Here is a 27,876-nt window from a genome sequence, read left to right on the forward strand (position 1 = left end):
ATGAAGCTTCCTCTGCAGCAAGAGATACAAGAGTGTTCAAGAAACAGGAAAAAGCCAGAGTGGCTAAAGGGGGAAAGTAGATGAGGCAGACAGGGCCAGGGGCCTTGTAGGCCATCATAAGAAAGGGGATATTCTTTTAAATGTGAAGAAGCCATCAATGGGCTTTATGCAGAGGAAAGGGATAGTTGGATTCGGATTTGTCTCCAAAGGTTTTCACTGGCTACTGTGTAGAGAATGTATTACAGGAAGACCAGATAAGGAGGCTGTTCCCATATCTAGTCAAACAATGAGAGTGAAGATAGAGAAAAGTAGATGAATCTGGGGTACATTCTGGAGATAAAGTCCATAGGACCTGTCAAGGGATTACATGTAAGGAGAAAGAAAAAGAGGCATTAAGGATGACTCCTAGCTTTCTGACCTGAGCAACTGGGCATATTGCATTGACTGATATGGAAAATGTTTGAGGCAGAGCAGGTTTAGGAGGATGACTGGTAGATGAGAGAAGTTTGAACATATTTGAATATTGATGGAAATGATTCAGTGGAGAGGAAGTGATAGAAGATACAAGGCAAAAAAAGAATCAGTCTTCAGGGGCCCAAGGGTCACAAACTCTGGTGTTGGAGGGCTCCGTTTTATTAAGTAAATGAGAACTGAGACCATGGACGCTGGCTAATCAAGATGGAGGAAGACTAGGTTATACATGTGTGAATGAATGAATGAATCTGTTCAATGACTAAAATTCTCTATCCTAATATTTATATCTTTCAGAAGCAACATTAAAAGAAGAAATCCTAGAATACTTTTTGTCATTGTTCTCTATCCAGCCCCTCAAAAAAGAAATCTTCACTGGAAAAAGGAAGGTTACAAAGCAGTATTCATTGTATAACCTCCTATATGCACATGTGTGTATACACACATATTTTATACATACTGATAATCAAGGGCTGTCATTAAAACATAATAGTATATTTATAACTGGATTACAAGTATTTTTTCATTGTCTTTACTTTATAAAACTTCTTCAACGAACGTGTACTATTTTTGTATTAAGAAAAAAACTAATAAATTTATTAGATACATATCTTGGGCTCTCAGACATACCCAAAGTTCTGGATGATTCTTCAAAGGGAAGAAGAGACTAGCAGAGTCAGCAGCATAGTTTTATTCAAGACATTTGGTTTGCCTGTTTGCCTTGTCTCTCCTGCCACAAGGAGCATATACGTCTTTCCCAAGCCAGTCTCTATGGTCCCAACCACCATTCCCACCTGTGGGAGCTGCCACTTGCCTAAGAGAGTTCCTTTACCCATACAGAAAGTCCAGCCAAGGGACCCACCACAATTTCTCAGGCCACTATTTATAATCTTTTTTATTTTGTTCTTTTTTTCAATAAGTACTGAATTCATGTATTTTAAAATTCCGAAGTACAGACAGTATATAATGAAAACTCCTCAAACCCCTGTCCCCACACCCAGCCCCCTCCCCTGGGGGAAACAAATGTTAACAATTTCTTACGTAACCACCTAGAGATCAATTATGGATGGAGCAATAATTTTTAAAACGTAATACATAATGAAGAAAAATTTAGTTTAGAAAATACAAATAACCAAGAGCAACAAATAAGAAGACAATAGAATCATCCCTCTGACACTACTGACTTTTGGATGTATGTCATACCACATTTCCTTATTTTTTTTAATATAATTTATTGTCAAATTGGTTTCCATACAACACCCAGTGCTCATCCCAACAGGTGCCCTCCTCAATGCCCATCGCCCACTTTCCCCTCTCCTCCACCCCCTCATCAACCCTCAGTTTGTTCTCAGTATCCAAGAGTCTTTTATGGTTTGCCTCCCTCCCTCTCTGTAACTATTTTTTCCCCTTCCCCTCCCCCATGGTCTTCTGTTAAGTTTCTCAAGATCCACACATGAGTGAAAACATACAGTATCTGTCTTTCTCTGCCTGACTTATTTCACTTAGCATAATACCCTCCAGTTTCATCCATGTTGCTGCAAATGGCCAGATTTCATTCTTTCTCATTGCCAAGTAGTATTCCATTGTATATATGAACCACATCTTCTTTATCCATTCTTCAGTTGATGGACATTTAGGCGCTTTCCATAATTTGGCGATCATTGAAAGTCCTGCTATAAACATTGGGGTGCAAGTGCCCCTATGCATCAGCACTCCTGTATCCCTTGGGTAAATTCCTAGTAGTGCTATTGCTGGGTCATAGGGTAGTTCTATTTTTAATTTTTTGAGGAACTTCCACACTGTTTTCCAGAGTGGCTGCATCAGTTTGCCTTCCCACCAACAGTGCAAGAGGGTTCCCGTTTCCCCACATCCTCGCCAGCATCTATAGTCTCCTGATTTGTTCATTTTAGCCACTCTGACTGGCATGAGGTGTGTCATACCAGATTTCTATGTGCCTACATTAATAGTTATGTATACCTTAAATATTAGAATAAGATAAATAAAATGATAAAAATTTTAGTATCTATAAAAATCAATTATTTCTGCAAACACTCTTTCAAAATTCAGATCATACTATAACCTTTTTAAATAAATATATTGTGAACATATTTCCATAGTAATAGATACTTCCACATATTATCCCCCTTTTTCAGAGAGAGCACACAAACAAGGGAGAGAAGCAGGGGGCGGGGGGAGAGAGAGAGAGACAGAGAGAGAGAGAGAGAGAGAGAGAGAGAGAGAGAGAATCTTAAGCAGGCTCTGCACTCAGTGCAGAGCCCAACATAGGGCTTGATCCCACATCCCTAGAATCACACCTAAGCTGAAATCAAAAGTTAGACACTCAACCAGACTGAGCCATCCAGGTGCCCCCCACATATTATCTTAATGGCCAAATAATATCCCATCATTTGAACACATTATTTATACAACCCCCTCTTGCAGGATATTTAGATTGGTTTAAATTTTTTTAATCTTGTGATGAATATTCATGAGTAGGTAGGTGAGTATGTACCTTTGTATGTATCACTGATGATATCTAGAGTATAAATTCCTATGTAAGAACTGCTAGGTTACTTTAAGCCTTCCAGAAACAATACCTCCAACAGCTGCCCTTGAGAACCGGCACTGCAGCTCTGAAAAGCTGCTGATTCCTGATTAGCTGTGAAAGAAAGCCATTGTCATCTTTCTTTGTCACAATCTCCATACCCAGTACAGTGTTAAGAATATAATTAAAAACTCACTAAATATTTTTTGGATGAATGAATTCACTTTAAAATAGCCTAACATAGGGGCGCCTGGGTGGCGCAGTCGGTTAAGCGTCCGACTTCAGCCAGGTCACGATCTTGCGGTCCGTGAGTTCAAGCCCCGCGTCGGGCTCTGGGCTGATGGCTCAGAGCCTGGAGCCTGTTTCCGATTCTGTGTCTCCCTCTCTCTCTGCCCCTCCCCCGTTCATGCTCTGTCTCTCTCTGTCCCAAAAATAAATAAAAAAGTTGAAAAAAAATAAAATAAAATAGCCTAACATAAAGATGTGGAGAAAGGGGAACCCTCTTACAGTGTTGGTGGGAATGCAAACTGGTGCAGCCACTCAGTATGGAGGTTCCTCAAAAAGTTAAAAATAGAACTACCTGATGATCCAGCATTTGCACTACTAGGTATTTACCCAAATAATACAAAATACTGATTTGAAGGATTACACGCACCCCAATGTTCATGCAGCATTATCAACAATAGCCAAATTATGGAAAGAGCCCAAATGTCCATTGACTGGGGAATGGATAAAGAAGATGTGGTGTACATATATATAATGGAATATTACTCAGCCATCAAAAAGAATGAAATCTTGCCATTTGCAATGACATAGATGGAGCCAGAGAGTATTATGCCAAGCAAAATAAGTTGATCAGAGAAAGACAGATACCATTTGATTTCACTCATATGTGGAATTCAAGAAACAAAACAAATGAACATGGGGGGAAAAAAAGAGAGGCAAACCAAGAAACAGACTCTTATCTATAGAGAACAAACTGAAGGTTACTGGAGGGGAGGTAGGTGGGGGCCATGGGTTAAATAGGTGGTGGGGATTAAAGATTGTTGTGATGAGCACCAGGTGTTGTATGTAAGTGAAGAATCACTAAATTCTACACCTGAAACTAATACTACACTGTATGTTAACTAACTGGAATTTCGATAAAAACTTAAAAAAATAAAATAAAATTGCCTAACACCCACTGCCTGTACAAGCCTCTTCCTGAACCCTTCTTCATCCCTCACACAAGGATGAAGTCAAGCTTTTAAAAAGCTGTAAGCTGAAACACAGAGTAGTAGGAGTGCTTTCTTCACAAAATATTTTAGCTGAAAATGACTAAAACTTATTCATACATAATCCAGTTGCCACTAATTGAAGGCTTACTGTGTGCTCTGCTCTTCTATTCTATTTTATTCTATGAGATAGGTATTTTATTACCCTCAATTTATAGATAGTAGCTACTGATTTTTTTTAAAGTTCACATTAATGGAGTGCCTACTATGTTTCAGGCACTATTCCATGCATTACATACTCATTCATTCAACAAAATATTTTAGTATCTGTTATGTGCCAGGCACTTTGTAAGGCAAAATGAGGAGTAAAGAAGAACAGACAAAATCTCTGGCTTTATGGAACTTACACTGGAAAAGAGAGACAGTCGTGAAGATAAACAAGGAAGATAAACAAGGAAACTGTGACGTAAAATCATGAAAGGTACCTAAATGGAAAAATAAAGCAGGCAATTGGGATATGAAGTTCTCATTAAACCTCACAGCAACTATATCCAATAGAGACTTGTACTATATCCTTTTTTCCAAGAAAAAAGAAAAAAGAAAAAATTGAGAGGACTTCGACATGGTGGCTGCAGAACTGGCAATGGTGATGGCCTAGCCCAGGGTGGACAGAGTTGGAGGTGGTGGTGGTCATTCTCCCACCTCCATCAGGAGCTCAGTGGGGACTGAGCCTGGGAGGCCAGCCAGTGCCAGCACCTTTCAGCTTGTGGGATGGCAGCGGCGTTCAGGTTCTAAATGGCTTCTAAGAAGTTGGGCACAGATTTTCATGAGATTTTCAGTTACCTCGATGATGTCCCATTTAAGACAGGAGACAAATTCAAAACACCAGCTAAAGTTGGTCTACCTATTGGCTCCTCCTTGCCTGATTGTTTACACATTGTTGGAGAAGTACAGTATATGACTTCTCCTCGTAAAAGAAAACTATTGAATGGGCTGAAGATATTAAGAAAATCCAAGAAGACCAGCAGGAAGCAGAGTATACAAGACTGAGGAAATAGTAGCTAAAGTGAATTCTAAGAGTGGCCCAGCGGGTGACAGCAAAACGAGCTTCTCCGAGACATACAGTACAGCCACACTGCCGTCTCCTATCTACCCCCTTCCTTGACAGCTTACAACATAGCATCCTCACCCTGCCTTGGGTCAGCAGCAATATCACGAAACAAAAAGTTGTCAGCCCACCTCACATAAAGACAGATTTCAATCCTGCTGACTTTAAGTGTGAAGAAGACCCTTTGGACAATCTGGAGTTTAAAACTACTGAGAAGGGAAGAGCTGAGAAACATTCTAGTAGGAACCACTGAACCCGTTATGGCTCAGTTATTGGACAATAACTTGCCCAGAGGAGGCTCTGGGTCGGTGTTAGAGGATGAGGAAGTCCTGGCATCCCTGGAGCAGGCAACCCTAGATATCAAGCCTCTTCACACATCCAGTGGCTTTATAACCTTAACACAGTTGGGCAACTATGAGATGTCACTATCTTTCAAAGTATCCCTCCCCCCAATTCCTGCAGTAAGCAATATCAAATCCCTGTTCTTCCCCAAACTTGACTCTGATGATAGCACACAGAAGACAGCCAAGCTGACAAGCACTTTCCATAACACATCCAATCTCCATAATGGCACCTTCTGGAATTCCCTAAAGCCTTGCACCCAAAGTAGTGCCAGTGAGTTCAGTTGGCATTATACTCTTAGGCTTTCAGCTTTCAACACAGACAGTGGCACAGAGGTGCCAACCCTGACTCCCTCAGACCTGATCTCCCGGATGCCTTCCCTCTCTGTCTTGTCTAGGTGCACAGAATGTACAAGGAGGAAGGAGCACACTTACCATTTTCTTTTGAGGGTGGAGGGTAAGGTATGGAGACTGTGCTTGCCTGTCTCTGAGCTGGGGAGAAAGTAGGAAAGATTTGGATATATGAAAGCCTCCAGAACTGCTCTGGCTCCTTCCATATTAAAGGTATTTGTATTTTGAGAAGTGTCCTCGCCACCTCGGCCCTTCAGAGAGATTTCCTGGTCCTTCTGGGGTCTGTACATCCTGAACAGAAACCTGGCCCAGCTGTTAAAAGGAGTCAGGGAGAAGGGGTGGGAGGGCCAGACTCAGTGCTGCTTTAGGGCTAGATGTTTCCCTCCCCTGCACTGATGGACTGAGCTCTAACCTAAGTTTAGTGCTAGTGAAAGGTTCTCCCAGCATTTTTTTGTTTTTGTTTTTTTCTCCTTTTAACAAAGTCTCTTAGTGCTACACTGGTCCTGCAACGTCTCTGTGATGCAAAGAATGTCCTTTTGCCCATGGGGTATTGAGTTTGCCTCTCTGCCAGTCAGTTACTATGCTTCCACGCCTCAGTCTTTCTTTTGGCTTGGTTTGGACCACAATCCTCTGCTACTAAGATTCTGGAGCCCTCTGATTTAGGAAACAGTCATCAGTTTAAGAAATCATTGGCCCTTTCCCAGTACATTGAGTGGGGGAGAAACAGGCTGTGATTTCAGTAGTCCAGCACTAACTCCACCTCAGTTCTACTTGAAGAACAGCCTCTCCCTCCAGCTCCCTGCTCTAGGATGATGCAATAAGCAACATCAAGTCATAGAAATTAGTCTCCTTCTTTTTTTTTTTTTTTTTGGTATTATGTTGTACATCATTAAATATCTAAATACAAAGGAAAAAATCTAAATACAAAGGAAAGAGGTTGAGAGAGGTTAAGTAACTTGCACAAATTTTATGGAGCTAACATTGATAAACAGTGGATAACCACTGTTACCCACTGATATCTCTACCGGCACCCCAATCCTAGATTTGAAATGAGTAAATGGTGCTTTCTCGGGATCTTATGTATAGAGCTCTGAAAAGTAGCCTCAAAGCCCCAACACTTACCAACCTAGCTCAACTGCTCTGGAAATTCTATAGCTACACAATAGATGAAGGACAAAGCTGGTACTTGATTTTCCAGTTACAGACAAAAGAGAGACAACTTATAACTCATCCTAAAAATAACCCTGGGAGACAGATATTATCCCAATAGGGACACACCAAGGCTTTACAGATGAGCAAATATAAGTTAAGTTGCTTGTCCAGTGTCATATAACTAACAGTGGTTGAGTCAGGATTCCATCCCACATCACTCTGGTTCCTAAACCCAAGGGAGACAATGGCCCAGAGCAGACTACAGCTTAGGACTTCATGATGCCTTCTCAGAGTCATGTCTTCTGAGAGCAGATGCATCAGAAGGGCCCAGGGCCAGCTGCCTGACTCCAGCAAAGGTCTTTGAGAGAAATCAGTAGGTGTATGTTGAAAAAAAGGTACTTATGAAATCATGTCTGAAGAAAAAAACGAAAAGACCCTTCACAAGAAACCAGCCTCAAAGAAGCAAGTGTGAAGAGGTTGGCTGAAGGGAAAGGTGGTCTTAATAAGTCTCAAGTACTTTTCCACTCCCTGAACAATTTATTGGGCTCCCCACCCTCACCCGTGTGATTAATAGAGCCTCAAGAGCTGCTCAGTCTCCAGGCCATTTTGCTCTAGGAAGCTTTAATTTGAAAAATGAGACAAGTAGTTTCAGTGCTGTCATCAATAGGAAATTAGGAGATAAAAAGAAATCTATTTAAATGGCTTTTAAATATTCACAAGGAGAGCCACTGGGTCTTGGCCATGTTCCTCTCCTCTGTGCCCCTTGCTCAGATACCCCACTGCATCAGAATAATGAACACAAACTATGCCACTGTCAGCAGATGCTGAAGACAGTTGCAGTGAATACAGCCAACATTGGCCTGAGCCCTCTAGTCCCTCAGTAACTTAAATCTTTGGGGATGAGATTAGATAAAGAATCTTTGAGCTTTTCTAGAGCAGGATGCAAGACAAGATGACTGGAAAGGTACAGGTACAGGGAAATGACAATCTGACTCAAAAGAAGTCTTTAACATTAGTTCTAAAGAACTGTTTTCCTTTCTTTTTGGCACCCAAGAAAATCAACCGAATTTGAGGCTCAAGCACAGTATTCTAGAGGTCCCTATTGTCTGCAATTTGTGGTCTTTTTTTCCTTTGGAGAAGCAGGGCAGGAAGTAGTTAAGGGCATGAGTTCCCATATCAAACTGGTTTCAAATACTGGCTCTACTGCTTACAAGCTATGTGATTTTGGGCATCATATTTAATTTCTCTGAGCCTCAGTTCCCTATGCCTCAAAATGAAGATTATAATAGCACCTACCTCAAAGGACTCTTTCAAGGATTAAATGAAATAATGTATACAAATTCCTTTGTACACAATGAAAATCAGCTGTAATTACTGAGAGGAAAAAAAAGAAACTTTTAAGGGAATATAAATTGGTATAACCTCTTTAGATTCAATTTGCTGAATATATCAAAATTTAAAAGGTAGATTTCTGGGGCACCTGGCTGACTTAAATGATAGAACTTGCAACTCCTGATCTTGGGATTGTAAGTTTGAACCCCACGTTGGGCATAGAGCTTACTTTAAAAAAATGTGGATTCCCTTTGAACTAGTGATTCCATTTCTAAGACACTGGAACAAGTATACAGATGTATACACAAAGATGTTTGCAGATATACTATGTAACTGGAAAAACAGCAAAGTAAACATACATCCATAGAGGAATGGTCAAATGAGTTAGAATTCATCTGTACACAGGTACATATTATGCAGTAAGAAGAATAAGATACATATGTTTCAAAAAGGTAACAGATCCACGATATACTATTCTGTGAAAAAAAAAAAAAGGATGCAAGGAAGCATATACTGTATGAACCCACTTATATAAAATATTCAGACACATATTTATATTTGCATTTAAAAGACCATAATGATATAAACCAAACACTAGCAGTCAGTAGCTCTGGGGAGCAAGATGGGCTGGGGCCTGAAGAAAGCAGACTTTCACTCTTTATATAGTTCTCCATTAGTTGAATTTGACAAGCAAGTAATATTTTATATTTTTTGAAAGATTAGCAGGCCTCATACTTTTCAGCTTAGCCACTCACAGAATAATGAAGCAAATCAGATACAGACATACTAGCAAATGAAGCATTAAGCATATAATCATTGTGCTTCATTTCAGGCATTTCAACTGAATAAAATTCAATGTAATAAAAAATAGAATTATGAAAATTTTACTTTGGGATGCACAATACACATTTGATCTCAAACTGTTCGACTGAATATATACTTTGTTTTTGACTCATCAATGCAAACTTTGTTTTCTTTTCTTTTCTGATCCATGAATTCCCTCACAAGCCGATATACCTGCCTGATAGGTATTTCTACCTGGATGTTCCAATGTGCTTAAAACTAACATGTCTAAAACCAAATCTGTCATCTTCCCCAAATATCCTATTTTTCCAAGGATATTCCCATTCTTCCTACCACCTGGGCTTGAAAGTCTAACTCTTATTAACTAGTCAGTTCCTTGTCTTATTCCATCAGCAGATTGATGGTCAAGTACCTCTTGTTTTTCATCCATGGTATCTCTGACATCACTTCCTTCTTTGCCATTCCCCAGGTGAGACCCTAAATGCAGGTCTCCCACCTCAATGTCACCTTGTATCTTTATTACGACATTTATAACACTGTGCACATCTCCCTGCTGCACCCCCACCAACTGTAATCCCTAATAGGCCATAAACTCCTCGAAAGAAGGATTTGTTTTCTATTTACCTCAGCACCCAGCATCCTACCTAGGGTACACTGGGTGCTAGATTAATATCTTTTCAGTGAACAAATAGATGGAAAGAAGTAACTGGTCTTTATTTCTAGCAGATTCTCCTTTCCCCATCGCCTTATCCCCCACCCATTTTCTTCAGTAGTTCTCCCTAGTTGATAATTCAATAGCATCATCATCATTGGTAATTTGCCACTTCTCAGATGAGAGCATAATCCTTTCAAATTCAGTCATGAATGGAATTTAAAGGGCTTTATTTGATATATTCAGTGCTTTTCTTTTTTTTCATATTCAGTGCTTTTCAAAGAAAATTTGAAAAATTCAAAACTATAGGACCTTAAAAAACTCCAATAGGCCTTAAATTTCCATTTAGACTTTAACAAAACAGTAAAAATGAGCATTTATGAATCATTAGAGGGTTAAAGACCAAATCCTTTAATTATCAATCCTAAAATATTATTTTATGAGGGGAATGCACAAGTATTAAGAACAGAATCATGTAATTTACAAATCATTTTTAAATAGCTCTCTATGATGTTCAGCTTATTAGGAATTGTTAATATTCTATTACTCAGAGGTCATTAGCACATTCTGCTAGCAGTATAGATCACATAACATCAAGTGACAAGGAGAGAACATGAAGTATCCCAATTATGATTTCTTTTAAAAAGGGCTGCTGTGACCTTCTCCCCAGAGTGTGAACTATATCTTACAAAGTCTGAAAAATGCTACAACCTTTCTCCATTAAATGGGACACCATTAGGGGAGGGGAAGATTACTTAAATAGAATAATAGCTAACATTTATTATGTGCCAGTCACAGTTCTAAGGGCTTTTCAATAATTCACTAAATCCTCACAAAAACTTTGAGAGGTAGTTATTATCCCTATTTAACAGATAAGGAAACTAAGTCCCCAGTGAGGTTTTAAGTAACATGTCCAAGATTGTATACCTTTTAAAAAGGGAGATGTGGGGGCGCCTGGGTGGCGCAGTCGGTTAAGCGTCCGACTTCAGCCAGGTCACGATCTCGCGGTCCGGGAGTTCGAGCCCCGCGTCGGGCTCTGGGCTGATGGCTCGGAGCCTGGAGCCTGTTTCCGATTCTGTGTCTCCCTCTCTCTCTGCCCCTCCCCCGTTCATGCTCTGTCTCTCTCTGTCCCAAAAATAAATAAACGTTGAAAAAAAAAAGATTTAAAAAAAAAAAAAAAAGGGAGATGTGTAGCAGACATGGAGCTGTGCCACCCAGACACCCCCCACCCCTTCCCTTCAAGGAAGGACTTCTCCCAGCTCCTGAGAGTGCTATCAGTGACAGCCTCAAGCTGTCAGTTCCTTCAGGATACTCCTCAGCTGCAGACAGTACCTCACTCAAAACCACACCCTTCCCAGGGCAGCCCAAGCCCGATGGCTGAGTACCACTGAGGTATAAAGGTCTGACCTTTTGGGATCTCTGAGGGACAGGTGTAATGGCTCATACACACTCAAGGACTCCCCAACGGGCCAGCGGGTACTGATGCTATGCTGGACCTACGCTATAGTTCCACTCCTCCCTCTACCCAATCCTGCTTCCTCCCTCTCCTGTCCACAAGAGTTGGTAGCAATAAATACTCTGCACACCAAACAGTATCCAGAGACCCCTCCACCCACAACACCAGGATTGGACCAAGTTGTCTGACTCCAAGCTCTTACTCTGGACTCTCTACTGTCTTCCCAGGAAGAACAACAGACAGAAAGAAAGCTGCAAATCACTCTATAGTCTCATCTTAGCTACTTATTTCTGCTTCCACTTACACCAAACATTTGTTAGAACTGTTAAGCATAGAAGCGCCTGGGTTTCCCAGTCAGTTAAGCATCCAGCTCTTGAATTCAGCTCACAGTTCATGGGATCTCACAGTTCACAGGATCTCACAGTTCATGGGATCAAGCCCTGTTCTCACAGTTCATGGGATGATCTCACAGTTCATGGGATTGAGCCCTGTGTCAGGCTCCATGATGAAGCATGGAGCCTGCTTGGGACTCTCTCTCTGCCCCTCCTCAGCTTGCACTCTCTCTCAAAATAAATAAATAAACTTAAAAGAAGAAGAAGAAGAAGAAGAAGAAGAAGAAGAAGAAGAAGAAGAACTGTTGTTAAGCATAAGTAACATTGTGCCATGCTTTTGCCCAAATTTTGGAAGGAGAAAAAAAAATTAAAACTTTGGCTAATATCTGTAGATACACTAACATTAGGCCCCAAAATACAGCTTTCTGTACTTTGAATACCCTGAGATATACCTATTCATTATTCATAATTCCATAACTAACTCACCAATCCATATGCTTTTCTCTCCTGTTCATCTTCCATCACTCACTGCTTAAGTGTGGGCTGAATGTAGGCATGCTGACAAATTTGAAGGTTTCCATTCACTCTAAATGGCTGACTGTACACTCAATGTCCTTATTCAAGTAACTCAGAACTTTTAACTTTTCTATGGGAAAATTACAGCACACAAAGGAAAATAACAATGAATCAGTATCTCTCTTTCCTTCCCTCCATTTCTCCCTCTCACTTGTCCTTCTCCTTCTCTTGGCTTTCTTACAATGTATCAGTGGGGCAAATTAGAAACAAAAGCTAGTAAGAACAGTGCAGACCCAGAAGTTCTGAGAGAGTTTTCTCAGTACACAAGCTCCTAGGTGGCACACAAACACGACCTCCCCCAACTTCTAATGGAACTGTCAGTTCAGCACTGATACATGTTTAAAGTGTACCATATTTACATAGAAAAATAATAAATAAATAAAGTGTAGCATATTGATGAGAATCTTAAAAAAAAACTTATTCTTCAATACACATGAATTTTTTTGGATTCCATATTTCTAATATTTATACTAATAATTCAAATAGGAAAATAAATGCTAGTGGTCCTGGTATCTATTCTTGATGGTTCACCAGGAGAGCACAAATAAGGCACTTATGATTTCTGTTTCCTCACTGACAAGGAGCCCACATGTGGCTTTGCTGTCAGGGAAGAATAATTCTACATCCAGAGAGGTTCTTTGATGAGAAACAGACCAATACTTCATGCCATGACCTCAAGGGTCAAGAATCAAATATTAGCACTACAGATAATATACCACGATACAGAATATGAATAACATATGGGTTCTGATTTTGTCAGAATATTATCATTGGTTTTTAGGAAATGTGCTGGTAAAGGAAAGGGGAATTAGATATTAGAGTACGGAATCATTCCTACATTAAGATGGTCAGTCATGCCAAAACCATGAGGTTAAAACCAACAAACGAAGTGAAAGCAATAATCTCTTCAAGTAGCAGATGACACAAGGACCATTTCCTGGCTCTTCCAAACTCATCATGAGTCTTCAGCTTTTTCTTCCTATGTTTCCTTACCAGGGGAGGGGAATGAAGCCCAGGCTGTGGGAGCAAATGTAAAAAGAACAAGAAGCAAAAAGCATCCCACTCCTGCTCCGTTTTTTTCCCTGGGGGATTCTCTGATTTTTCTAATCCTATCTCTCCTTTACTGCCTTTCCCAGGAACTTCCATTCCCTAGCAGGCTAGGGTTTTTTTTAGTATTTCATTGAATACCTCAGGACTTCACTACTAAGGGCAAACATTTTTGACCAATACTGGATTAATTCTCCCAGTCAGGCATCCAGGATCTCCTCTGGCCTCAGCTAGACTCACCATAGAGACCAAGCACTCAGTGCCAGAGCATGCCTTCCAAGAAGTACGACAGCACCCTCAGACCTTTCGGTAAGAAAAGAAGTCCCTCCACCTCTGCAGACAGCTTGCACAGGAAACACCTTCTTTCCCTCAGCACCTTGTAAGGAGGGCAGGCCAGATCAGCACATCAAGCAGACCAGCCCAGTTTGCTTACAGTCACCTATTAGCCAGGGACAGTTTAAGCCCAAATCCTTACATGCCTTGTGTGTTCTTCTATCACACTTAATTTTAGTTGCACTCTGAAGGTAATTTTATCCATTAGTACCCATATACATTCACAAAACAGCAGTCTAAAACTAATTATGACTGGCTCAACAAAAGGGAATGACTCTGGCTCTGTTAAAATGAGTAAAAAAGAAAATGCACTAAAATAAAAAAGATGGCCCACACTATCAGTAGAAAAAGGACTAACGATGTCCAATGAATTTTACATTCCTGTCGGTAGTTTTCGAGCTTTGGGAAGGCAGGGGTAAATAATAATTACAAAGATATAGTAATAATAACAATAGCTAACATATATTAGGCACAAATTACTCAGTCAGGCACTGTTTTGAACTCTTTATATGACATAGTTCATTTAATTCTCACAACAACCCTAAAAGGCAGGCACTATTATTATCCTTATTTTATAGATGAGAAACTAAATTTTTGAGTAATCAAATAAGTAGTATTCCACAGATACAGGATTCAAAATCAGGCTTTCTGATTCAAGTCTGTGCTCTCCTCTCTGCTACAGTGAGTGCATAACCTTGTGAAAGTCCCTCAACCTCCCGGGGCTTCCTTTTCCTCTGAAAAGTGAGGGAGTGGTAGACTTCCCATTAAACCTGGAGGACTGGCATTGATCTTTGCTCCTTCCAAAGCCCATAAAGTAATTCTTTAAAAAAAAATAAAATGATATCCGATCATAAAAAAAAAAAAAAAAAGAGAATGAGAGAAAACAACAGCAGATGAGAGATTTCAACATATTTTTGGAAGATGGAAATCAGGAGGAAAGCAACTGTCTAAAACTATGTTAAAGAGTGGATGCTATTCCAACCTTAGAACCCACAGAAAGGGAATATGGCCAGAAATGAGCCATGTGCCTTGCATAGCCCCTGCAAAGTTCAGCACTTAAAAGTAAGAGTTGGGGGAAGAAGATGCCCGGGTGGCTCAGTCAGTTAAGTGTCTGACTTCAGCTCAGGTCTGATCTCACTGTGAGTTTGAGTCCTGCACCAGGCTGTATGCTAACAGTCTGGAGCCCACTTCAGATTTTGTGTCTCCCTCTCTCTCTGACCCTTCCCCACTCACACTCTGTGTCTCTCTCTCTCTCTCAAAAATAAAAAAAGATTAGAAAAAAAATTTTTTTAAGTAAGAGTTGGAGGTATGGTTAAAAACAAGTATATACCTTAAAAACCTGTGCTAATTAGCTGATCTCTAGCTTCCTTCACTAACAGCCCTATCAGTGACAATCCTTCCCCCAAAGAAAACAGGAAGATTATTCTCCAGAGAAACAACCTGAGAAGCTCTAATCTTGGGTATACCTGCCACACTGCTATGACAGAAGAAACACCGTGAGAGGGAAGGAAAATAATGAAAGTCCCCTTCCCCCGCCCCATTCCCAGAATATCTTTAGACAGGTATACATACACACGCATGCATGCACAACACATGCACATACACACACAATCAAGAAAGGAAGATATTGTAACATTCTGTGAGGGAACTGAAGGTCTCCTCCTGAAATACTTTAATATGCTGCCATTTGGAACTCACTCTTGAAATGAAACTCACCAGTTGACAAGCCCCCAACAAGCACCCAGAGCATTTAATCATCGTTTCATTGCTTCCCTTTTAAGTAAAAATGAACAGCCAAAGATTTAAAACACTTAAGGAAAGAAAACTCAAAACAAACAAAAGGGAAAAGAAGACTGGAAAAAAAAACCACACAGCAATAGAGGAAAATGAAACAAACCTTAAAAATCTATATCTTCAAAGAATAAGAGAATCCATCATATTTATAAAGTAAAACTGGGCTGTGAAAAGGAAGCATCAGAAAATAAGAAAGCACCGCTAGAAATTAAAAATTATAACCAGGTGAAAATTTTAATTGAAGTGTTGAAGGAAGAAAATCACTCAGAAAATTAAAACTGGGGCCAAAAGAGAAGTCATTGGAAATAAAAAGTGAAAAAATAAAACTCAGAGGATCAGTTCAGAAACTCTGCAACCAATAGAAGTTCCCCAAAAAGAAAACAATGAGGAGGAGATTATCAAAGAAAGAATACAAGAAAAATTTCCAGAATTAGGCAGAAGTCTACCAGAGAGTACACAGCACAATGCATTTTTCAAAAAAATCCAATCTACAGCTCATCATCATGAAATTTCAGAATATCATGGGTAAAGTTCCTTATAAAATCATATTCAAAGGAATGGAATCATCAAAACTCATTAAAGTCTCAACAGCAACATTGTATTCTAGAAGGTAAAGTACCTTTAGAGTTCTGAAAGAAAACCAAATCTAACCTAAACTTATATACCCAGCCAAATTATTATACAAATGTAAGGGCAGAATAAAGACATTTTCAAAGAAGCACTCAAAAAATTACTTCTCATGCACCTCTTCTTGGGAAGCAACTCAAGTAGGGTCTTCTGCAATTTAAGAGAGCTCCAAGAAAAATGAAGATACCATATCCAACACAAGAAAATGGCAAAGGAAGTCCCAGGCTGACTGTGGTAGATGAGGTCTAGAGAACATCAGTCCTAATCAGAGCAAGAGGCCAAATGACTGTGGGAGAGGGACCTTGAGCAGGGATGAAACTAAAATATTGTTTAATATGCTAGAGATTTTGGAAAAACTACTGCTAAGCCAGATACATGGAGTATTGTAAAAAGGGAGAAGGCAGGAATAGACATTGATATATAGAAAACTAAGCAAATGAAAAACAAAAAAACTTAGGTAGTTATCAACTCCAGAGAGAAAAAGATACCATTGTTTAAGAAAGGAAATACAATTGAAGAACACTTCTTAGCTCAACACTTCTTAGCTCCTAATCTTATAATGAAAAACTGATTCTTTAATCAAAATCTATAATATAGGAGCTTAGGGGCACAAAAAAAAATGAGGTGATCATGATATAAGAGAGCTAAGTATTCAACAACTGAAACAAAAGATTAACATCTACACAGGGCAAATCAAGAAACGACATGATAAACATTGTTTAGATAGATGAAAGCAAAGAAAAAAACAGATATAACAAGGTGAAAGATTAAAATGGCTGTTTCTCAGAAGCAGACTAGGAGATTGAGAAGGGAAGAAAAAAGGAGTTGTTTGTGTTTTTTTTTAATGTTTATTTTTGAGAGAGAGAAAAAGAGCGGAGGAGGGACAGAGAGAAAAGGGGACAGAGGATCTGAAGCTCTGCGCTGACAGCAAATGAGTCTGATGCATGGGCTCAAACTCACGAACCGTGAGATCATGGCCTGAGCTGAAGTCAGACACTCAACCGACAGTCACCCAGCCACCCCAAAAGAAAGGTTTTTTTTTTTAAAAAATATGTTTTTTAGCACCATTTGATGTTTTAATTATGTATGGATTGCTTTAATAAAAAATTCTAACATTATTCAAATAAATACTATGATATCATCAGAATGGATTTATTTTATGCTTTGCAGCTAAACACTGCAAAGATGAATTTCTTGCCCATGATACATGTTCTCTGCAGGTGTTAGGGTGGCTTTGTTCACTGTGGTCTCTCAGGAACCCAGACTGATGAGACAGTCATCCTCTTGAATGCTTATGATTCTCAATCCAAAGGCAAAGAGAGACCCTTGAAGGTCTAGTACCACATATTAAACGTTCCCATTTTAAAGTGGCACAGATCATTTCTACTCATAGTTTACTCACCAGAATCACAAAAAGGCCAGAAATGGCAATCCCACCATGTAATCAGGAAGGAGGAAGAAATGAAAATATTTGATGAATTGTACGAATCTCAGTCATAGCTAGTGAAGGATAGGCAAGGTCAAGGGCTCCCAAGGTTGGCTACACATCTTGATTACCTGAGGAGTTTTGGTTTTTAGTACAAATTCCCAGATCCCACCCCATATCTACAAAATAGTAATGTCCACAGTGGAGGCTGGGAATACAGAACACCCCTTGCAGGCAGCCTGAAACCTATCCAAAACTGTGTACCTGAGATTCACACCACTAGAATAGCTACAAGGTTCCTTCCAAAGAAAGAATGCTACAACTTGTGTAGGACACAAATTTTGGTGGACCAAAGGTGGATCAAGTTGTTTTATGTATGTGAATTTTATTTTATTAATAAAATGTTTAATGTTTTAGTCCCTATTAAATCCCTCTAAAATATATTTTATGCCTTCACAAATTATATAGAGTAAACCTCTCCTTGTTGATTCTGATTGATCATTTAATCAGCAAAGAATTCCCACCTTCATTCCAGTCCTTTTTTGTCCTTATGGTCCTGACTTCAGGAGGCTCAGGACCTAGTATGGCCTAGTATGGCCTAATGAACCATCTCCCTGGAAAGCACAGTCTGTGGCCATGGCCAGTCCCTTGTCTCTCCAATGCATGGCCCTGACTTCCAATCCCCACCCAAGTCTCATACTCTGAGCTCTGCTTGTCATAGAGAGAATTCTGGTGAAACATGCACTTGACAGAGTTTATCAAATATATATAATGACTTCTCCTGTGTGGGGAAAAAAAAGTGCTTGTAAATACTTAAAGCTGAATTAAACTATTTTGATTATACATTACTTAAATATATACAAATACAAAACTAGTTATAAGTATATTATATTCTATCTCCTGTACAACTATAAAAACAAAATAAATTCATGAAATAAAACAGAACAGCTAAGAGACTGGGCACTTAAAATCAGAATGTCTAAGTTCAAACTCTAATTCTACCTGTTATAAATTATATCTTTTGAGTGTTATTTAAATTCTTCAGGCTTTAGTCTCCTCAACTGTAAAATAGGAGCAATAATTCCTATTATATAGGTTGCTTCCGGATTAAATTAAATAATCCATGTAAAGTATTAATGATTCATGTTATTACAAAATCAATAACTTTTATTATGAAATCAGATAAAATGCAAATTGAATGAATATAATGTGACACATGATATTTTGCTGAAACCAAATAACCAACATGAATATGGTACTGAGCCATGACAGGCTGAGTCTCACATACCTATACTACTATCTGTATGATGACTCAGATTACCCATCATATTCTGACTACGGGGAAAACTGCATTTGCCCAGTCCACCAGGACGGCTATGACCTTTTCCTGAGGTGAAATGCATCATTTGTCCATTGTCTTCCTCTATTCTATGCCCATCAGTTTATAACAAAGTATTACACAAAGGCGGGCTCTGAGATTACTTATCTGTTTTTGGCAAAAAGATGGTCAATGGCATTAGCCAGAAAATGTGTATTCCTGTTTGTTAAATTATCATCAAAATAAAAATATAATAAAGAACATACCACCGAAACTTACAGGGGCACCCTGACCTATTGTGGGAAGCCAAGAAAAAAACCAATGGTGCTAGATGTCAGAATTTAAATAAAATTAAAGTTAATATAAATGCAAATTCCTACACTTATGTCCAAAAGATAAACCACACAAGTATAACTAGGAAGACATACCCTGATAAGAGCACATATTTTAAGAACCAAAGAATTGTTTGTCAATAGCATGATATGTGTTTGCCAAAGAACTCATAAGATCTTGACTACAATATCAGAAGCAAAGTCTCCAAAATAAAGTGAGTTCTGCTCTGCTCCATGCAAGTGAGATCATACCAAAAGTCATGTATTTGGGACCAGATATGGCCCTTTAATAGGTTCATTGGTAAATCAGAACCGATCTATTGTGGTGACTAATAACATGGAATCCTAAGTTCAAAAGATAGGGATTAGAATGTCAGCTCCAGCACCTCAGGCATGTTGGTTCACCACTCTGGGCTTCAGTTTCCTTACTGGCTAAGTGCTGATACTAGTAATGTGTATCTCATGAGAGTGTTGTGAAAATTAAATCAGAAAATACCCAGTAATATTTACTGTAATCTAAAGGTAAAACGTTGAACACAATGTTTAGCCAAGGTGAGATTCCCAAAAAATAGTTTAAACACTTTTAAATGCAATGAAGGATATAAGACAGTGAATTTTCCCTGATTTCATTTCATATAAAAATTATTAATAAAACCAGGAAGATTTAGCTGGGAGAAGAGTCATCTTGAAAAGAACATGGGGTTGCTATGTTCAAACATTTGAAGGTTGTCACAAAGATGAAGGACCGAGGACCAATAACTCTAAGTTACAAGAGGATAAATGGTTTTAACTCAACATAGGTAGAATGCTCAATAAGCAGTTCAAAAGTTATGCTGTTGCCACGGAAAGTGGTGAATCTTTTAGTGGTGGGAAGTTCCATAACTACTCTGACACTCTTGTGAATCACTGAAAATCCTCTAATGCCCCCTCCACTCTGTGGAGTCTCTCTCTGAATGTCTCACTAGTTAAGTTTACTTCAAGGCTGCAAAAATCTAAAGACCAAAATCCTGTATCTCCAAATTCCAGGATCATCGGAGCTTTCAACTTTTGCCCTATATTCCCTATGCCAACTGCCCTTCTCTCCTCTCATAAAACGGAAACAGCCAAAGATGTTTCTCATTTGGGGAAAGAGTAAGAGGAAGCTATGAGCACAAAACAAGGTTATCACCTCCTTCAATGTCTAGCCCAAAGGCAGCCCAATTTTCTTCTAGGGGAATCTCACTTCTTTTTACATAAGGCTTTAAAAAGTTCTGTCCCACTGGCAGCTAAATAACCCAAAGGGAGTCTTCTCATTTTTGCTGTTTGGGACATATTGTATTTTCATTTGTCCAGAGAATGAAGCAAGTTCAGCAGAGTGAAGTTTTATGGTATCCATTTTTAGTTTAATAAGAGAAAGAATTTTTTAGCCATTATTGCTGTTTAGTAATGGGGTGGGGTGTCTTCGGGGATAGCAATGGCCCTGTCAGTGGAAGTATCAGAACTGAAGTTAGGTGGGTGTGGGCAGTTAAACTAGATTATTTTTAAAGTCCCTGCCAACCACAAGAATCTATACTTCTATCTATACGATGGTATGGTAATTTCAAATGGAGTCAAGGAAGAAACATCACTTGAGTATATAAATAAATGAACCCAGGTTGAAATGATACACATGTGTACTTACTATAAACACTTTAATTTAGAAAGTAAAATGAAAACATCCATTTCAAATGGTTTTGTTGCTATTTTCTTCACCAAGGTATTGTATTTTGAAGATTATTTTAAAAATTTTTAATGTTTATATATTTTTAAGAGAGAGACAGAGCACGAGCAGGGGATGGGCAAAGAGAGAGGGAGACACAGAATCTGAAGAAGGCTCCAGGCTCTGAGCTGTCAACCCAGAGCCCGATGCAGGACTTGAACTCATGAACTGTGAGACCATGACCTGAGCAGAAGTCAGACACTTAATAAATCCCAGACACCCTGGCACCCCTAAAGATTCTTTTTAAGTAATCTCTACACCCAACGTGGGGCTTGAATTCATGACCCTGACATCAAGAGTTGCATGCTCTTTTATGAAGATTTTATGAAATCTTTTAAAGATTTCATTTTTTTAAGTAATAGAGCAGAATATTTTAATGATAAATGCTTACAGTATATTACAAAGAAACAAGTTTTCTAAGAATATATACATAAATAACAAACAAAAGACTGGGTCTATAAAAGCTTAAGTGAAATCCCAGAACAGCAATTATATAATGTCCTCTGAAAACGTGTAACAAGGCTTGACTTTGTGTGAATAACTGCGTTGTACACCTGAAAGTAATATAACACTGTATGTTAACTATACTGGAAGTTTAAATTAAAAAAAAGGGGGGGGGCTTGATTTTGGTTCCTCCTTTCACCTTCAGACCATGAAAGAAATCACCCAGTAACGTATGAAATTCAATGCAGTGAGCATAGGTGAACACAAAAATGCATGTAAGAAAGAAGCTACCACCAGATCATCTCAAAGCTATTCCTATAGTTAAAACTGCCTATCTGGGGCACCTAGGTGGCTCAGTTGGTTGAGCATCTGACTCTTGACTTTGGCTCAGGTCACAATCTCAGGTGCCACAGAGTCTGTGTTGAGCTCTGTACTGAGTATGGAGCCTGCTTCAGATGATCTCTCTTCCTCTCTCTCTGCCTCTCTCTCAAAAAAAAAAATAATAATAATAATAATTAATTCAATTAAAAAGTAAAAACTCTGCCTTTGTGACTCTCATGTAAGAAGCAATGGTGTCCCACTGAACAACTTCATCAGGTACTTTTGTAAAAATGAATACGGAGGCTTTTGACACACTTCCTTCATATTGCTAAGCAATATACCTCCCCCAGAGAATGTTCATTCTCTGCCTTTACAAAGAGCATGGTGGTATCAATACCTGGCATTTCCTCTTTAATAAACAGGGAACTCGTACATGAGCTGAGAAAACATCATTAAACACACTTCCTTTAGTCATTCAGTAATTTAGTTGCCATGGTAATCTTTAGTAAACTTGAAATGTACTTTGGAGGGGTCATTTCCAAAGCTTATTTTTAAAATTCTAGAACTTTTACAAGTTGTAGAGGATAAAGGAGCTGAAAATGCTTTTCTGTTCAATGCCTTACCGTGGACTCAATCGAATAGAGCACAGCTATTCACAATATGACATGCATTACACTTCTGACAATGATCACTTCATCATTTCCTACCTCAAGATCATTCTTATAGACTATCCATATCTTCCCAACTGAGTGAAAGTATTAACTCAGTTCTCCGTGGCAGCAAAGGGAATTAAATCATGAAATAAGCACTTCCTATAATAGTCTCCAAAGCTTTTCACAATTGAGCAGTGTCATTTTTGGTCTTCCATCAATAATAGGGTGACAAAGTACACTCTGAAGCAGTTTAACAAAGGAACGTCAGATAACTCAGGACTTGAACAGATCCAGGCTGCTACCCAAGGAAACACTGTCGGACAGGAGGCTCTGATGATTCACAGCTCTGACCCGCTCTGTTCATCAACCATGTCAGGGCTCAAAAGGTTTCAGGAAACACTGTCTGGAAGACTTTTTTTCTGGCTAATAGCTACATTTGACAACTGACCTTTAATCTTTACTTCACATTATCATCCTATCATTAGCCAAGGATAATACACGAGCATTTTTCAAATATGATTTGATGGACTGAAGGTGTTCTAAAGACTTTTCATCCAAAGAAAGACACTATTATTAGCTTTACCAGACTCTGACTCTACCCTGAATTTTTAAAAAGAACTTAATTAAGTAAAATTAATGGTTCCACTAGAGTTGAATAAGCAGTCACACACTATTTGTTTCCTTCTTTTCTGTGGGGCTCTGTTGGTCACATTAGAATAGGATAACACTCATGAACTAAAGCAGTGAAGGCTGTGTGGTAGAAAGAGCACTGACCTGGAAAACAAGAGTCTGCTTTGACCTTAAGCAAACCATTTAATATCCCTCATTCTGTTGTCTCATCTATAATATCTGGAGACTGAACTGAATAGGAGAGCACGTGGCTCCTATCAGCATAGCTGGAACACAGAGGAAGAAGTAAAATATGAGGTTTGGCCCTGTAGGAAAGGGCCAGACCATGGCTTGTGGGTCTCCTCAAAGATTCTGATATTTACCCTCAGAGCAGTAGGATATAATCCACTGAAGATTTAAGCAAGGGGGTGATGTGATCAGAGATGTATTTTGGAAAGCTCACTGTGGAGACTGGACTAGAGATCAAATCAGAGACATGGAGCCCAGTCAAGAAACTACTTCAGTAGACTTGGGATGATCTGCTTATGTTCCTGCCACTGTGGCAGAGTCCACTTTACTACTACCCAAATAAATCTAGCCCTGCCTCAATGCTGAACTACTCTTTTAGACAGAGATCATAATCCTGCCTTCACAAGATTGTTAAAAAGCCAGCACAGCGCTTTATCAAACTGACAGCTGTCACGTTCTCCATTCTTCCCACCTTGGTCCCAGGATATGGTTATGGGATTTTGGAATACTTACTTGCCACCTGGGACCCTTCTAGAGACTCAAAACCTACCACCAAATCCTACTTCCATAACTCACCCTTTATTTCCTGCTGATAGAGCTCCGCCCTCCTCCCAAAGTCAGGTAAGGCTTGCACACTGTTAGAATGTCCATCAGTTTGGTCTTGAAGCCAGAAGTCTTAAGTTCCAGTCCTCATTTTGATACTTCCTGGTTATGTGAGCTTGGGCGGTTTGCTTACTGCTTGCAGCCTTAGAGTCTTCATCCAAAAAGTAGGGTAATAACTATCTCACAGTGTGGTCAGGATGATCAAATGAGATGACCTATTAAAAGCACTTTGGAAATCATTCTGCATATCCTAGGCCTCCTTGCATTCTCCATTTCTAGTAATCATATGGCAGGCCCTAGACCTTCCAGCCCATTCCACCGTGGATGAGCCCTGGTATGACAGGCTCATTTCTGCTCTTGGGAGCTACAATAAATAAATCACCCCCTTCTTCAAATATATGAAACCATCGTATCATCATATCAGAAGACTGCCCTATCTGAAAACCCTCCTTTGGCCTCACTCCTATTTAGTGTCGGCTCTGAATTACCCCTTTTTTCCAATGTCACTTCCTCTCACTACTAGCTTCAGTTTCTATCAGATTACTCCCCTCCATTCTCTGCTACAATTTTCCAAGTAATGATACTAGTTCAGACTCTTCTAAGAGAATTGAGGGTAGGAAGGTAGGAGGAGACTAGGAAGTCCCATGAAAGTTCCTAGAATGTGTGTGCATGAGGAGGGCGGCTGCTGCTTAAACAAACCTCATTAGTTTTCCAGCTGCCTCTGTGTGTGTATCTTTCCATCAACAGCGATTATGCAAATGTGATATTTGTTTTAATGAGCATGTCAGGTGTGTTTTGCTGTAACATTATGTATGACTGACTGTGGTATTAAAATAACAACTTGATGACAACTGCACAAGAATATGTGAAACTGTGAAATAGAGGTCTGGCAAACTTCTCTCTTCTAACAGGAGCACAATCTCTGCTGGACAGTAGGAGCCTAGATCTTCTAAAAATCAATTCTCACAATGTGAAGAAAATTCATATATTCAGAATCCAAACCTAGTCATCCATACTTACCAAACTCCTTTGGAGGCACAAGATTGGCCTGGGGCTCCAGCTGGCCAGTTGACTAATCTTAGGGAGGCAGTCTTCAGACCATAAGTGGCCTTTTTTTGTGAAGCTGTACAGGTTGAGGAAAGGACAGATTTTATTCTGGAAGATGCAAAATGACAGAGTGGTTTTATAGACAGACCATAACTGAGTATGAATTCTGGGTTCCTACTCTTTCTTGCTGCATAATCTTAGCAGAGTAAGTCTCTGCAGATCTTAATTTTCTTATCTATAAAGTAAAGATACAGGATAATGCCTACTTTGTGGGGTACTATAAGAATTTAATGAGGTGAGGTGCTAGCTGCAAAGCACTTAGCATAGTATACAAGCCCTCAATAAGTTATTCGTGTTAGTAGAGGCTAGGACTGCCAAAGCATTAATTTTCTGTTTACTAGTCTAGACTCTGTTCACTGTCTTAGATGTTGGTGAAAATACTCCACCCTAGATTTGTAATCCCATATGTTCCTCCCACCTCCAGCTGCAATTCACCCTATCCTGACAGCTTCTCTCCACCTGTATTAAAAAAAGTCAAACCTTCTTCTGAAGGATATATGTAAGTGACCAAAATAATGGGAACTACTGAAAAGAAAGAAAGGGAACTACTGATATCTCTTCTCAAGGACTCTGATAGTTGTCTGGCAGGATCAGGAGAGGAGCTTATTGGCAAGAAGGCTCTCCACTTCAACTCCTGCTTTCATTACACATAGTTGGGCAGGGAGAAAGGTGGCCTACTAGAGGAAGATCCCCCATCCTTCTTGGAACACAAACAGGGACAGTACCAAGAAAACCAATACACCAATACTGAGTAAGTTACAAAGACAACTTGATCAAAATCCATTTTCAGTTCCTTGATTTTACCTTATGGCTTCTAGTTATTGCTCTGGCCCTCCCTATAACAATACTTGTACATATTTCTTCCAAATCATGTAAGGTTGGTAGTAAAGGACCAAACATCATGAGCTACCATTTGGTCATTTTATCTTTCTACTCTTGACTCTAAAAAAGTGTATGAATGGAAATTCTTAAGCAACAATAAGAACAAAAACAAAACTGATGGAATACCTGCATTCTTATGACAATGATAGCAAGTCTGAAGGTTTTAGGCATTTCCTGTTGTCATAAAGGCAAAAACAAATTTCATTATCTGAAAAGTCTGAACATCAACATGGACAACAACCCCTTATCCAATATACAGCTACAAATATTTTGTCCCATTTCATAGGCTACCTTTTCATTTTTTTTTTATGGTTTCCTTTGTTGTGCAAAAGCTTTTTAGTTTGATGTAGTCCTATTTGTTCATTTTTTTCTTTTGTTACTTATGCTTTCGGTATTATGGTCAAAAAATCATTGCAAAGACCAATGTCGAGGAGCTTCTTCCCTATGTTTTCTTCTAGGAGTTATAAAACAGGAAATTAAGGAAATATCTGCACTCCCATGTTTATTACAGCATTATTCACAACAGCCAAGACATGGAAACAACCTAAGTGTCCATCAACAGATGAATGGATAAAGAAGATGTGATATGTATACAAAACAGAACATTATTCAATCATGAAAAAGAGGGAGATCCTGACACTTGCAACAATATGGATAGACCTTTAAGGCACTATGCTAAGTGAGATAAGACATACAGAGAAAGACAAATAGTCCATGATACCACTTAGACCTGTAATCTAAAAAAGCTGAACTCATAAAAACAGAGACCACACGGGTGAGGGCTTGGTGGGGGGAGGGGAAGGGCAGGATTGGGGAGATACTGTTTAAGGATATGAACTTGCAACTAATAACCAAGTCGTGGAGATCTAAAGCACAATATAGTGATTCTAGCCAACAATATTGTTGACTTTTTATAAACTTAAAGTTGCTAAAAGACTACATCTTAATTGTTCTCACCACAAAAAGGAAATGATTATTATGTGACATGATGAAGGTGTTCATTAATGCTACAGTGGTAATAATACTGCAATATATAAATGTACCAATCAACATACTGTAATCTTAAATTTACACAATGTTATATGTCAATTATATCTCAATTTTTTTAAGCAAAAAAAATATTACAAGCAAGGACAACAAGTCTGATATTTAGGCTTATTCTCTTTCCAACATCATCCCAGTCCTTTTTAACTTTGGGGTGAGCACTGGTAGTACTCTATCATCTTCAAGTACCACTTGGATCCTGCACTGCCCTAGGTGCAGGTGTGGGTGTCAGAGGAGGATGCCCCAAGAGCTTCGAGCAGGGCCCGGAGATGAAAGCAGGGGCCAACATGGCAGAGAAGTTGGGGGATCCATACTTGCCTCGTCTCTCAAAGAAGTGCAGAAGCCAAAGGACTTTGAACACCAGAGCCTGGGAGTAAAAGAGACTGAATCTACTAGGAAGAAAATGGGAAAGCTGGAAAAAAGATGGGTGGGTAACTCCAAACCGGGGGAGATAAAAAAAAAAAAAGGCCGCATGGGCACGGAGGGGAGGGACCCCCTTCTGGGGAGAGACAAGGGGAAGAGAAAGAGCGGCTAGGGCAGTGTAGGACCATATCTGGACAGGAGAGAGACCTCGGACTGAGACTGAGAGGGATCCGATCTCTAACTGCGGGGCTTTCTTCCGACTGGGGCCGGCTCCTTTTTCGCGCACCTGGGGAGGAGGGGAGCCAGGGGCCTGGGTGTAGTTGTAGGTCAGGGGCTCAGACCACAGTTGGAAAAAGCAGTTCCCTCCCTGGAGGGCTGCGTGATAGTACAAAGCCTGCCTGCGTCCTCAGTGGCTGGGCCAAGGGCACAGCCTGCAGTAGGAAAAGGCAGCCGTCTCCCTGGAGTGCTGTGGGAAAACACAACCACCAACCCCAGGGGCTCACGGCAAGGGTGGCAGCTCTCACTCCGCAGGAGAAGGCGGTCCTCCCTGAAGTGCGGTGGCACAGACAAAGCCAGCCGGGACCACACATCGGCCACACTGAGAGGCGCTTCCCCAGTGCCAGAACACACGGAGCGGGACTTTGAATCCTAG

The 27,876-nt window shown here is 39.7% G+C and overlaps 1 pseudogene; it reads left to right on the plus strand.

Annotated features, from left to right (window-relative positions):
• Nucleotides 1–5,025: 5,025 nt before the first annotated feature.
• Nucleotides 5,026–27,876, plus strand: LOC124507529 (ubiquitin-associated protein 1-like; annotated as a pseudogene).

Source organism: Lynx rufus, unplaced genomic scaffold, assembly GCF_022079265.1.
Source record: "Lynx rufus isolate CCGP_SWC_20201006 ecotype Redwood Valley unplaced genomic scaffold, mLynRuf1.p SCAF_12, whole genome shotgun sequence".
In the NCBI taxonomy this organism is placed as follows: Eukaryota; Metazoa; Chordata; class Mammalia; order Carnivora; family Felidae; genus Lynx; species Lynx rufus.